Raw genomic sequence first — 15,521 nt, 5'->3', positions numbered from 1 at the left:
ATGGAGAATGTATTGTGAATTGTTGCAGCACCAATGTTATATGCAGCCACTCCTGTAGGTGCTGTTAGAAGCACAGTGACATCCTCAGGATTTTCAGCAATCTGTGACAACAGCATGGTAGATTCGTAATGTATCGCTTTGATTAAATGGCTTTTCCCCGTTCCTGCTCCACCAGTAATGAATAATCGCAACGGTTCAGGATTTTGTCCAAACAGTTTCTGCAAACACCACTTACGAACAGCATAGAATATGGCAGACTGTTCTTCATTTAATGATCGTAATAAATGCAATGCATCTTGTCTGGGCATTGACACATGATTTGTTTCCAAAGTGCATGTAGTCTGTGGGTTTGCTATCAGGTCAGGAATGAGTTTGTCATCATCATCACCTTCATCATGTACAACTTTTTCTTTTATCAGATCCAAACAACGAAGCCGCTCCCTTTCTGTTTCAGGACATATTTGAGCCCAGGCATCAAATCAATCAAACCAAATCAATTTTGTCTTCCAGCAACTGTTTAGCTCTGTCAATCTCATCACTTTCTTTTTCAAATAAAGCTTTGTTGGTATCCACAATCGACTGCACTCTTTGAACATCAACACCACATTTCACTGCACCATTTTTATAGAAATCCTCATATGTATCAAACTGGGGCGGTTTGAGGTGACAGTCTTCATAGTAAGGCAGAAACAGTTGCAGCAACGAATGGAAGTACTTTTCAGGGTGTTTTGTGGGAGAAAATCTTGGATACCTCACAACAGCAGGTTCAGTTCGGGTCCTTCGTTTCACAAAGCCGCAGTTGTTGTTGAGCTGTATTATGTCATGTGAATCTCTTTCAGTTGGAACCTGTGACTTTGATAGAACTCTGTATTCAGAACAAAAACTGGCCAGACATAAATCCTCAAACTGTGCATTCTGGGGTCTGCTCTTATACCTCTCGATCACATTGGTCATCCAAATGCTGCTTTCGTCATTACACTGTTGGAACTGGGCTTTATTTTGGAGGACATGCAACGGTAAACTCATCCTAACAGGGTTATCACCAACTGGAATGAACTGTACGTCACGAGAGAATTCTTTCAAGTGCATATGTGTTAATCGTGTCAAACCCATTTCTTGTTCTGCTTTTGTGATGTATGACAGTATGTAGACCACAACTGAAAAGGCATCTGTGACATACTGGATATCCATATTGCCTTGCCAAGCACGGAGTAAGTCTTTGTTGTACTGGTTCACCCAAATGTCTCCAGGACTTCGTTTCAGGACAATGCTTTTCTTTTTGGAACATATGTTGTACGCCTTTTCAAACAAACCTTGATCTATCCCAAGAGACTCAAAAAATGCATCTGCTGTATCAAAATTCATGTCAGGCATGGTCAACGCAGTTTTAACATTCTTTATTATTGCACTCGCACTTGTATTGTCATCATTGCCATTCAAGTCCTCACAGTTACCGCCTCTTGTGATGAAAGTACAGCTTGATGGTGGTCGTGGGAAATTGAACCTGCACACTGTGTTTTTCTTGTGGCAAGTCTTAGAGTGTCTTGTGCTGTGCCTCTGTACACTGCTCACAACGTCATAAAGCTCTGCATCTGTTTCTGGTGGCATTTCACAGGTGATGTATGTATCTATGAAATGTGTCACTTCATCATCACTCTCTTTATCAATCTTGGGAGCATTTTCAACCCAAAAAAGACAGTGGACATGAGGAGAACCACGCTGTTGAAATTCAACACGATAAAAGTAGTCCTTTATTTTCCCTAGGGGTTCTGCTGGCGACATGATTACATCACGGAGAAAGCCATGCCATCTGTGATCAAACATTCTTGCCGCTGTCACAGGGTTTCGACGTATGAGTCCACATTTGTCAGACCAGTCAAGATCGTCAACAGACGTTTGTTTACCTTCTATTCTTAGAATAGAGTTCAGCATTTCAGGCCATCTCAAATCTGCAGAGCTAAAAGATGCAAAGAACGTGGGTATGGAGAGTTGTCTTATCGTGGCAAATAAATCTTTCTGAACTGACATCCAGTATGGAGGTGTGCCACGAATTCCTCGTAAGAATTTGTATCCTTCGTCATTGCGCAATATTTTACCCAACGACTCTGAGTTCAACAACATGTCTGGTGATGCGTCTTTCAGAGAGGAGTTGCCGCCACCTTTGCGTAATGCCACTGATACACCAGATACAACTTGATGCACCTCTGATATGTATTGTGCATAAAAAATGAAGTCTGTGTTCTGTGCAAAACGCCCATCTGCATTCAGAATGCGTGTATTCAGGTACCGTGACAGAGTTATTTTGGACTCTCTTTCATCATGGAATGTAGGTCCACCAGATGGATACAAAACAGGGAAACATTTTGCCTCGTTGGTTTTATCGGACAGCAACCTCACTGGACTGTTACCTTGACCTGGTGCCACATTAAGTATATCCTGACAATTCTGATCAATGATCTCTGAACCCAGATCGACAGGTTGTAATGATGTATCTGACAAAAGCCCATTCTGGTCTTTGATATAAGTCACATCTTCCTCTGCTTGCTCTTCAGGAACATTGTCATCATCGCTGTTATCAGGTGTTTCCTGTTTGGTACTTTCCTCATGCTGGTCAGTGCCATTCAGAGAGTTTACCCATTCGTCATTCATAGTCACATCACCGTACCATTTATTGTTTGCCATTAAATTCCTCAGTGCATTTCTGACACGATCAGTGTGGACGTACATGTACTCGTAATGACCTTTATATGTCAACTTGCGTTTCAGTTTCACTCTTATCATCTTATCATCACATTCATTTCTGGGAAGTATATTTGTCACATTTGCGTTATTAACAGGAACAGAGACGCAAGGACCATGGCAAGCTCTCTGGCGGCCTCGCGGCAAACACAACAGCTTCATGAAGGGAATGTGACGTGCAATGAGATGTTGTTCCAAAGAGTTCAGACATTTAAGTTCTGGTGGAATATCATCCAAATGCATGTTGTTGGTGACACTCTCTTCGGGAAGTTTTCCTCCGAGTATTTTACGATGACACGTATGGCAAATCCATAATTTGCTTAATGGACTATCAGACAAATGGCATTTCTGTTCACATTCAACATCACACACATGTAAATATTGCAATGTTATGCATCTATTAGCCAATGCAGCCACTTCTGCTCCTTTGCTTTCATAGCAATGTCTTTTACACTCAACCACCTGCTTCCTGAAGAGTAAACGATGACAGACTGAGCATACATATTCAGGACCACGGCTGACCTCCTGACGAAAATGATCAATAGCCAAATTAATGTCTCTCTGTTTCTTTTGCCGCGTTGAATAATTCTCACAACCTTTTTTGATTTTATTTACACGGATGTTTTCATTTTCTTGATACATCCTCTTATTATGCTCTTTGATTTTGTTCTGGAATCCAATGTTTTTCTTGTACTTTGTACGACTGTAGTCACGGACAAGGTTCTGGAATGGACTGTTTGTATTATATTTGGCTTTGGAGTAATCACGCACATAAGTCTGGAATTGCCTGTTTGTCTTATATTTGGCTTTACTGTATTCACGGACACGAATCTGAAAGGTCTTGTTTGTTTTATATTTGACATAGAATACTTGCGTACCATTGCTTGAAAGGAAGCACTTTTCCTATATCTCATTTTAGAGTAGTCACACTTCAATTTCTTATATTCAGGATCAGAAATGTATTTATTTCGAGAACAAGCAAGCTTTCTCTCTCTGTAATCACTGTCATCGTATCGACGGCGCTCTTTCTTCGCTTTCACATTTTCTGATTCATCGTTCAACTTTCTTTTTCGTGTTGACCTCAACTTGTCATCAATCTTTACAGGCTGGCATGTTCCTGCGCAACGTCTTGCATCTTTGTGTTGAACACATGTTACAACTTCATAATGACTGCCAGTGTGATGTAAATAGATGCAATTCTCTCTACATGTGTGTGAGTCTGCAGGTCTGTGCATATTCCATCTTCCATCATTGAAAGTAAAGATAGTTGTTTGCAACAAGTCAGCAGCAGCAAAAATATCAATTTCTTTTGCCCACGAACCACAGTAATATATCCTTGATTTAGTGACATAATCCTGCACAGATGTGTATTCATCCCTCAGATATGTTTCAAATTTGGTGCCGTTTCTCTGAAGGTGTTGCACGACAGCCCGTCTTATTTTTAAATGCTTGTCTTCATTGTGGCAAATGCTAAAGGCTAGGCTGCGGTAAAAGCAATTCCCATCAGGTTTTATACTTTTTATCTTACAGGGACATCCCATGTCATCAATATCAGTTGTTGCCATTAGGCCTACATCAACATTTCCATTTTGAAGCTCTACACGTGTACACAGTACATCCTGGTCCTGACGAGTTAAAGGTTTAAAAGCATGTTTGCGAACTCTTATATCACTTATGACATCATCATTTGCTTGCACATCACACTGTAAAGGTTGAACAGACTGTTCGTGCGCACCTGCATCAACAAGAATGACATCGTCTGTTGCAATTTTGTTTTGCTTAACACCCTTACTGGGAACTCGTCTCAAACCCTCACGGTAGAGTGGTCTACAAGCATTTGTGTCTGGTATGGTCTGTGAACATTTTGTGTCACTTGTGAAATTAGCTGCAACTTCACACGCTTTAGGTTTACGCTTCACCACATCGCTGTAGAGTGGACGGCAACTTGCAGAGCTCGTTGAACAGCTGGATGAATCGTCCATCTGTGCGTTGGCATTAGTTACTACTGCGACTCCAGTTACCTCAAACCTTGGTGTGCTTATGCAAAAAGATCGTGCAAAGTCGTAAACAAATGTGACCAGGGAGTCTATAGAGCTGAAGTATGCAACACAACTTGTCCTCTCACCTTTCTGGTTAACGTTTCTGTTAACGTGTGAATCAACAAACGCAAACCTTGCTCCTGCATTCACTACAGCACATGTGTTAGCACAAATGGTTAACAAACAAGCATCATTGCTAAACAGCGCCCGCTGCAGTGCTACATCAAAAGGCATGGCAACATCACGTAAAGCATCGTCATAGTCATCAACCTGAATAAATCCAGTGTAAGAATCAGCAAAGTTTATTGAGAAATCACAATTCCACACTTCATATTGCCTAGGCAATTCAGACAACAATGTAACCCCTTCCTTGGTCTCTTATTTTACCCTGTGCACTCATTGACCTGTAAAGAACAGTTCCCTTAATCAAAACATCATCAAGATCTCGAGTTTCCCAACTCCACATGTTCTTCATCTTGGACTTCAAAACAGCAGTCAAACTGATGGCACCACACTGCTTGTTGCGCACATTTGCAAATCGCCTTGATGAAAGGACCCCATCAGCACAGATCTCTCTGGGAAGTCAACAGATTCAATCAAACAATCATTAGTAGCATTAGAAGTCAAAGTATTTGACAGTGGGTTTGCAGAGTCATGGCACATATTCAGAGAGTCAGCAGTTTGGCTGAGTTTGAGCAGAGTTTCAGCAGAGTTTGGCTGAGTTTGAGCAGTACGTGAGCAGTACGGGAACAAAGTTGGCGTCCGAAGACTGCGGAGCACTGGCCTTTTTTTTATGAGGTAGCGCTGGCAAAACCTCGGCCCTTGCTTTATTTTTACGAGGTAGCGGTGGCAAAACCTCGGTATCTCGGTCCACTGTAGTCTGTCCTGACTCAGCGACATCAGCCGGCATCTACAACAAAACACATTAGTCAGTCACATGTAATGATACCATGGTTGTTTGACCATTCAACTGTTGCAACAAAAACCCAGCGTAATTGACAATGTCTTTCCACTTCTATGAAAACATGCAATCATTCACATTTGTTATGGTATTTAGCAGACACTTTCATCCAAACATATAATTACACTAATTCATGTAAAATTATAATGACTCAAGTAAAGAATACATGTTGATACAACTAAAGATGTTAATACAAAATTGCTCAATTTTGGAACGCAGTGGTCTAAAAGGAATGTAAGGCGGGATCATATTATTACGATAAGATGGAGCTGATCCAGTAAAAGCCATATATGTCAATGTCAGGGTTTTGAATTTAATTCTGGCTGCAATAGGAAGCCAATGCAGACAACAAGAAGCATGTGTCCTCTTAGGCTGAGAAAGTATCAGACATGCTGCTGCTGCATTCTGAATCATCTCCAAAGCTTTTACAACACATGCAGGGAGGCCAACTAGAACTGACAGTAGTAGTAGTAGTATGTTTAGAAAGAACCATAGCTCACATTTATACAGTATGCCCACATTTATACAGTATGCCTCTACAAAAGCGTTCACATTTATACAGTATGCCTCTACAAAAGTGTTCACATTTATACAGTATGCCTTCACATTTATACAGTACGCCTCTACATTTATACAGTACGCCTCTACATTTATACAGTTCTACAGTATGCCTTTACAATAGCTCACATTTATACAGTATGCATTTATACAGTACGCCTCTACATTTATACAGTATGCCTCTACATTTATACAGTACGCCTTTACATTTATACAGTATGCCTTCACATTTCTACAGTACGCCTCTACAAAAGCTCACATTTATACAGTACGCCTCTACAAAAGCTCACATTTATACAGTATGCCTCTACATTTATACAGTACGCCTTTACATTTATACAGTATGCCTTCACATTTATACAGTATGCCTTTACAAAAGTTCCATCTACAGAGCTAATAAACCACACTTTTCCCATTCACCAAAGTTGGACAACTTGGCCATAGAAAACATTTCTACTGTTTGCATGCCAATAACACAGTCATGACACTATCTAAGTGTAAAGCGTTCCAAACAGTGCACCATCCTGAGTCCATTCCTAACATAGCTCCTTCTCTGCATCAAGATTACTGTAACGCAAGTGCTTATGGTACAAGAGCCATCACATTACAAAGTACAATGCCTATCCTGGTAACAACCACTACATCGATCTTGAGGTCAGGCCAGCATTTTATAATCACCTGTGAGGAACTGGACAGCCAACAAAGACCCTCCTACCACTGACCATGACCAAGCGGTATCTGACCATATCAGTGTTGAATAATCTCTGTCTCTCGAGTCTCTAAATTCTACATAAAAGAATACATCTATGCTATAAAACAACCCATACATAACACATTTTTGATACGGCACTTACATGAACCTGAACTCAACCATCATACTAAAAAGATTTAATATAAAATTATGATCCTATTGACAATGAAAGACTTGCACTCAACTACCTGACTCTGTTGAATAACAATTCTCTAGTAGATGTACATTCATATAATGCAGATATCAAACCACCCAAGTGTCACTAATAAAATACAGAAAGCTGAAACATCATGTAATCTGTACTGTACCATCTCAAAAACATTGTGAGGATAAAACTGCAGCATATGTATGTGTATCAAACATCTACTTAGACGGAAGGAAAACACCTCCTACTCTTTCACAAACCTGCATACATGACCTGATATACATGGTTGCACACAGCCTACCTGCCTTCCCTAAAACATTCAAGCAAATGTCAGGGGTGTGATTGGCAAAGGTAAAAAAAAAAGGAAAATATACGTAGCACGGAGTGCCCCGATGGTTTGGCTACCGTATATATTTACATCACCCACACTTCACAAAATTCATGAGGCAAATCCTTTGCAAGGGTGGCACTGGAAAAGGGCTTTAAAGAAATATATTTGGGGCAAATACTAGGGGGGGCCGGGGGCATGCTCCCCCATAAGAAAATTTAATTTGAAGTGAAATTCAAGAATTGAATTGGAATTTAAGAGCCAGTTTCAATTCAATTCTGGAATTTTGCACAAGCCTGCTCACTACCACTTGCAACGCCTTTGAATGCAATCCGCTGCCCTGTTTACCGACAATGCTACAGCGGACTTACACTGCCACCTTGTGGCGATAAGTTGTAATACATTTCAGCTGCGTAAATCACGGAAAGCGCGAATGAAGTGGTCATTTCTAAATGGGACCCACTGAAGGCTGTGGTAACACAGCCAATATATTTTTTTAAATGTGCTTCATAAACATACAATACTGCACTACAAAAATGTAAACACCTGAATTATACTTATCCCTTCACCCAAATAATGAAGGTGAAAGGAAGTTATTAAGCCTTGGCTGTATATATTTAGCTGTATTGGCTGTGTTATTTCTTTTTTTGTGGGATGTCCAATTTATATGTAGAAATGCACATTTGCAAAGGTGACTTAGTATGTTGTCGTAAAAGTGGCTCTCCTTTTGATTTTACACTGCCAATGTGAGGATCACTGCTATAGACCTACACAAGACTAAACCAAATATGGCTAAAATATATAGCCCATCATGATCATTTTGCCAACAGTGACGCAGAACCATGGATTTTTCCATTTATAACATGTTTTGTTTATAACTTAAACCAACATAGAGTTAAAATGTTGACTAAATTATTTACTATACTCCTACTTGATAATATATAGCCTGCCCCTAACAGTCCTCTGGGGCCTACGTGCATAAAAAATAGTGAATCATCTGATAGGCCTACTGATATTTTGATGCTGATTGAAGAGGTTGCAACTTGAAGGTTGTTGATATTTCAGTTCCAAAGATAATCAAATTACATCGATTCCTCTCTTCCCAAAGTAACACTGTAGGTCCTACACCACTCCTCCTAAAATAAATGGTAGGGACTGCGCCTTTAAATTGGCGACTTTTTATCTATCAGCACAATGCTACAGTAGGCCATATCCACTAAATATTCAGCTCAATGTTATGTGCAAGACGTTTACTAAGTATGCCAAAGCTTTGATCTCGCACCATCACCATAACGTTACGTTTTCTCATGGTGAGATGGCATCCTGAAATATGTTTTAGACAAAGGGCAAAGGTTCCGCGGAGGTGAACGGCTGGACAAACGAAAATGACAAGGTGTTAACTAAACAATGTAGTAGGCCTAGGCCTAAGGTAGACAGGCTTTGAAAACCTGTAAGGTTAGGCTAGTCTGTCACAGCTAACTTCAAGCACAGCTTACACGCGCAGAAGTTAAAATTCAGTATCGGCATCACGAGATTCATTATCGGAAAATCCTGACAGCGAACCCGATGCAAAGCCAAAACAAGGGGGGAAAAAACTTCATACATGATGTCTTTTTAAATTAATTTGTTGACCTTTACCATTTCATGGCTTCTGCTGAGGAGTGCGCCACACACACTGAACTTGAATCAAGCATTCTTCAGAATGCAGCTGATCAACCCGTCTACTTTCACTTTCAGTGAAATCCACTAATAAACGGAATACACTACAAGCGGCGTGACATCCGGAAAGATGTGAAGCACAAAACCCGTCATTGTCAGCGACCTGTTGTAATGATGGCCTGTGTAATGCAGAAATATAGCCTACCTCTGATCAACAGACCCCCTCCCCCTCTAAAAAAAAAAAAAAAACTCATCGGATCTGTGCAATTGCGTGGGTCTCATTTTGAAGTCGAAAAAAAAAAAAAAAAAAACGGAATTCCGTTTAAAAACTGAAGAATCACACCCCAGAAATGTAAAAACTACTGCAATTGCTAACTGGAAGCAACATTTAAACATGTTTTCTATCATACACACAATCATAATACATCAGGACAGAATGAAAAGTTCACCAGCCTGACCTTAGTGGACCTCAAATCAGCCTGTCTCTTTTTTGGCTGCCCTGGAGCGCTTGCTTGGACACGGCATCTGCAAAACACACAGAACACAAATCAGAAACAGGCAAGTCTGACATGCTACATTTCCTTAAGCATCTCATAAGTTACACTGTACTAATTTCATCAGTTCTGATACAGGCAACAATGTACATATTTACATCATAAATGTTCTTTAACTTCTTTACATTCAAAAGTGAAACTATACAACACTTAAAAGCATGAGCAAGGCATACCGAAATCAAAAAATACTTTAAGACTAATAACTGAGTCTAGCATTTCAGATGTTTTCAACAAATTTCCCAATAAAATCACACAATTATTACTGTTTATATAGTCTACAAACCCTGACCAGATGTTCAAAACATATTCAATAATTGAAAAACAAGGTGTCGAATCACTGCCAACTAGGTCACAAGTGCAAATTACCGTCAACTCACACAGCCTTGAACTGTCGCTTACACCCTGATGGCAATGCCAAAGAGCCAGTGTTGGGTCAAATTAGGCTGCCCATCAAGTTGTGCTATAGCACAAGTAGGGTTTCAGTAGAAGTACTGTAATTTTTGCTACCTCAACACACATCATATATAATATTTGTTAGTCAATATGCTAAACCAAATAAATAAAGTACAAAAAAAAAAAAAAAATCAGGATTGTTAGTCCATTTCAACTATCTGTTTTGATAAGATGGTGCTGCTCCTAAATCAAAACATTGGATACTGGTGGCTAAAAGCAGCATTTTAGCCTGCATCCTTAAAAAGAACAGTGCCATTTTTGTAAAATACTATTAATTTGTGCTACAGTATCTCAAAGCAGCATACCTTGACATAACACCAGCATCGTTGATAAAGAACATTATATTATAATGTGGATACCGTACATTTAATTACAACAATACTGCTTGTTTTTACAACCTACAATCTTGTTTCTTTAATTGCATATGCAAGGGTCGACCACACTGAATTAATCAAAAGGGGTGGTATGTAGCTTTAAAGCCATTATAAACCTTCAATTCATGCATTCCCCTATATTTGTACATTTACCTGACACTTGCATGCACTGACACAAAGGGTGAAACAAATTTGCCATCAGGATTGTTATACCATTAGGCCTATGCACAAGTACCATGAAACGTATGATACAGCTATACCATACTGAGGCATACACTTTGTTGACCTACAGCAAAAGGCATATGAGACAGCTAATAAACTAATAAACGCAACCCAGCTCTACAACTCTTAAATCCTACTTGCTTGCTTTCATATGCATGAAAGCACCAAATTCATCCATAACACAAGTAATGGCACACATCACCACTGAAAACTACTTAAAACTACAGCTGGAGTCCCTGCAGTGATTCTCATGACTTTATACTCTGAGGCCATCAGAACTATTCTGAATAAAGCAGAGCAGTATACTAGTATCCAGGACTGTAAGGCACCTCAGAGTCATACACAATTATAAATATTCCAAATATCAACATGACATATTTATTACTAGTATTACCGTTTTGCAGGCAGTACAGCAAACCATTATTTAAATTCCCCTTCAAGTTGTACTGTTTATGTGAATGTATGTGACAAAAGTTATGAAACATTTCATGCTTACCTTCAATATAAAACTTCACTCAAATATCCAGATTCTGGAAAACAGTTTAAAACAAAAATATATATATAGATTATTTAAGATACATACTTAGCATTTACAATAATATGTACTTTGAACTTGCAAACGTGTGATGTGGCTTGTAGTCATTCTTAATATACCAATACACTCTTCCAATTTACAGAAAATTGTTAAAGCAGCACTACAGGATTTTGGTGTAAAACCAGCAAATTAGCTACCTAAAAGGTAGAACCTCTTGGCATTGCCACATTCTAGAAGTAGCACTAGACATTCTATTTGTATTGAGCCAAGGAAACATCTGTATATTATGCCTTCACAATTTACATTTACAAATATAATTCCTATCCCCAGTGAAATCTATTCCCATATCTAAAACCATGGTCTGAACCAAACCAAGACATCTCATAGCAGGAATTGGTGGTCATACAAAAAAGGTTAGGCTTATGAATTTTATAAAACAATTGTGGTGTTGTTTAATTCATGAAGTAATTGGTACATTGTATGAAGCCATTTGAGATTAGGTAATCCAAAGTAGTACGTAACAGGCTACCGTTTGCCACCTAAAATAGCTAACAGAAAAGAATAATTTAGACGAGTCATGGTAACGTTACAACACAATTGTTTGTTGCCTTATGTGAGCTTGTGCCCTCCCTTCATAGTTCAAGACTATTTTAGCCATAACCTAACATTACATTCATCCACGATTTTAACCTCACAATCCACCCCAACATTTGAATGCACGCTGTCAAATCAGACCAATTTAACCTAAGTCAACATTACATCTTGTTTATCATTACTTAAATTACTTATTTGCTAAGAATCGCACATGCTTGCCTGCCTACACAAACACGTGGCTGACAACGTTAGCCTCAATCATGGCGTGAAGCATCGTGCCAGCGTTAGCCTATAAAGTAATCTTAATTCGACGATACAACGTATTTCATGAGATAACGGCCTGTTCTCAACACACTGCCTGCTTACATGTGATAATAACATTTTAAAGTATTAACGTTACGAATCCACACTTCCACAATCGCTAACGTTACCTTTCCTTTCTGTCTAACTGTAACGTTGAGTTTATCGTTCATAGAGTGACACTAATACGTTAACAAATCTAAACTAAATCTCCAGATGTACATCCGCTAAACATAGTTTCATATCTTCGTATTTATGTGTGTTTATTCTGTTATAAATGGCTCAAAGCCAAATATACAGACATATCAATTACTTTTCTCGAAACATTCAAACACGTCTTTACCTCTTGACAGCAGTCAGCGAAAAGAAAGATGGCGCGTGGTCGTAGTCAAATTATTTGATGTTAGGACCTACTCGTCATAATAAAAGTCCCTAAACTTTTTCAACTTCATTTGTCACGCCCTGATATCAAAATATTCAAAATATAACCAAATTCACCATCCACACAATGGATTAAATGCAATGACTGAAAATTAATAATTCAGTTACCAGCTGAATAAAACCACCACATTTTACATTAGGCTGCTATTCTTTAGAACATACTAAATGTTTTAGCCCATGAAGCCCAAAAGAGATTTAGAAAATGTCCACACAACACAAAATACATTTGATGTGAAAGGTGAATTACAGGTGAATAGAGTGAAGAAAAAAATAATACATATCACCATACAACTTGCCTACCATGAAACTTACTATCATAAAAAACAAATCATTGTGTTCAGACTAAAATTAGGCAATGGCTGTTTCTCAAAGTCAAGGAGCCTCAAGGATTCATGCTTGGTAGAACCAAGCCTGCCAAGTCAAATCCTTCGAAGATGATGACATCTTCAGACCAAGCATCACTTTGCTTTATTTATTCAGATCTACAACCGTTCACCCGTAACAGCCAATCAAAATTGTTAGCTCATATCTCAGCAACCCTTGCATGTATCAAAACGTAGTACATGGACTCATCACCCAATTAGGAGGACACTCAAGAAATGTGGTGACCTTTGACCTCTAGTGGGTGCTGAATTAGCAAAACTGTATTTTGGCCTGTAGCTGCGGATGTGTATTATTCTGCCATGGAAGTATATGGCAATTATAAAGCCATCTAGTATAAAGTTGGGAAATTTGGCATTAGACAGTCCAACAATTAATTACATCAAGTTTCATGTCGTCACCTTGAACACTCTAGCACCACCAACAGGTCAAAGTTGAATATGCGTTCACACACATAACTTTTGGCACAGACCATCCTCAGACAATTCCTTACATTACTTTTCTAGACCAATTGACAGAAGCGTTTGCACAACACACAAAATCCGCTTTGATGCCGCCAAACAAAAATTGATCTTATATCTCAGGCAATCTTTGGTTGCTAGAAATTAAACTTGGTCTGACAGCTTACGGCCATATGTCTGATGTAACAGCATTGAGTTGCCATGGCAACTCCGGCCTATTCTGCTTGGCCCCCCACTATATTTATTATAAATCCTCTGCCATTGAAGTCTATGGCAGCCCATAGAACCGTCTGGTGAAAAGTTGTGAAATTTGGCACACTAATTAGGCAGTGCCCCATGATTAATTTCACCAAGTTTCAAGTCCGCACCCCGAGCGCTCTAGCGCCACCAACAGGCCAAAGTTGGACGTGCGTTCACGCACGTAACTTTTGACCTGTTGATCCGATTTTGAAAAATGAGGTACCATTGGAATCCTTGGACCAAGTCGAGTTCAACGCACCCTATAACGTCATTTTCCGCCATGATGGATTTTCCGCCATTTTGGATTTCATCAAAATCACTTAAAACGTATCAGAGGTCACACATTTTGTCCGATCGACACCAAACTTCACAGATATCATCTACAGACCATGCCTCATTAATGCATTGCTTTTTGTCTTCGGAACTAAAACCGTTCGCGCGTAACAGCCAATCGAAATTTGCGGCGAAGCCACCAAACAGGAAGTGAGCTCATATCTCAGCAACCCATTGATCTATCATAACCAAACTAAGTCCATGGACTCAGGACCCACCTCAGGGGACGCTCAAGAAATCTGGTGACCTTTGGCCTCTAGGGGCGCTGTAATTAAGAAACATGCCTTTTGGCCTGTAGCAGCAGTTGTGCTTAGAATTAAAACCCACTAGTGGTGTCTGGTACTACTGTTGAACGTCCTTAGGCCGACCCAAGCCAACTTGTGATGTCATCATAATTGATTCGGCTGCCATATTGGATTAAATCAAAAAACACAAAAAAGTTTTGCAGGTCACAAATTTCATCTGTTCCTCACCAAAATTGGTAGAGACCATCTTCAGACCATGTCTGATGAGTGCATTGCTTTCTGGAACAATTGACAGAAGCTTTGGCCTGTACCAGCTAATCAAAATGTGCGCGAAGCCAAACAGGAAGTGATTTCATATCTCAGCAACGCTTTCATGTATCAAAACCAAACTTAGAACATGTACCTCAGACCACATCGGGAGGACGCTCAAGAAATTTGGTGACATTTGACCTCTAGGGGGCTCCGTAATTGACAAAAAATGCATTTTGGCCAGTAGTTGCTGATGCGCATTATTTTGCAATGGAAGTCAATGGCAGCCCATAGAACTGTCTGGTAAAAGTTATACAATTTTGCACACTAATTGGGGACAGTCCAATAATTCATTTCACCAAGTTTCATGCCGGCACCTCAAGCGCTTACGCCACCAACAGGCCAAAGTTGGACTTATGTTCACGGATCGAACTTTTGACCTGTTGGACCCGAATGGCAAAATGAGATATCATTGGAATCCTTTGGGCTGTGCCGAAGTTCACACCCCCACACACCCAATGACGTCAATTTTTGACCTCTGTGTTTAAATCACAGCAAGTGTGATCATATCTCAGTCAATCTTTTATTTTTGATGTGAAACTGATGACAGCAAGTTCCATCTAGTTCATTCTAATGTGTACGCAGCAAGGGTGGGACGGGTGGGATGGGCAGGGCGGTTGCAGCGGTGGGCTGGCTGGGGAGGGGCGGCGACACTCAGCCCTGGTTCAGCCCCACAAAAATCAGTTATGTTTTTGATGTGAAACTTGACCTTGTAACTCAGCCAATCTTGGGTTGTATGGCATGGAACTTGCTGTGACTGCTTAAGGCTATATGTCTGATGCAACGGCATTGACTTACATGGCAAATCTGGCCTGCTGATCTCACTGCTTGGCCCCCTCATTGCTGCTTGCAGCTATATTTGTTATTGTGTTTCGTAGTGACACATTTTGGGAGAAGGA

General features: G+C 39.8%; 1 long non-coding RNA gene across 1 annotated transcript; it reads right to left on the bottom strand.

Moving 5' to 3' along the window:
* Positions 1 to 5,091: 5,091 nt before the first annotated feature.
* LOC125297461 lies at positions 5,092 to 11,315 on the bottom strand. The gene is made up of 3 exons (XR_007194052.1): positions 11,280 to 11,315; positions 9,639 to 9,705; positions 5,092 to 5,688 (listed from the first exon to the last, which is right to left on the bottom strand). It is a non-coding gene; the product is annotated as an uncharacterized LOC125297461 (long non-coding RNA).
* Positions 11,316 to 15,521: the final 4,206 nt, after the last annotated feature.

Source organism: Alosa alosa, chromosome 7 (assembly GCF_017589495.1).
Source record: "Alosa alosa isolate M-15738 ecotype Scorff River chromosome 7, AALO_Geno_1.1, whole genome shotgun sequence".
Taxonomy (NCBI): Eukaryota; Metazoa; Chordata; class Actinopteri; order Clupeiformes; family Clupeidae; genus Alosa; species Alosa alosa.
Note: the sequence above shows the minus strand (reverse complement) of the source record. Positions and strands in the feature narration are given on the sequence as shown.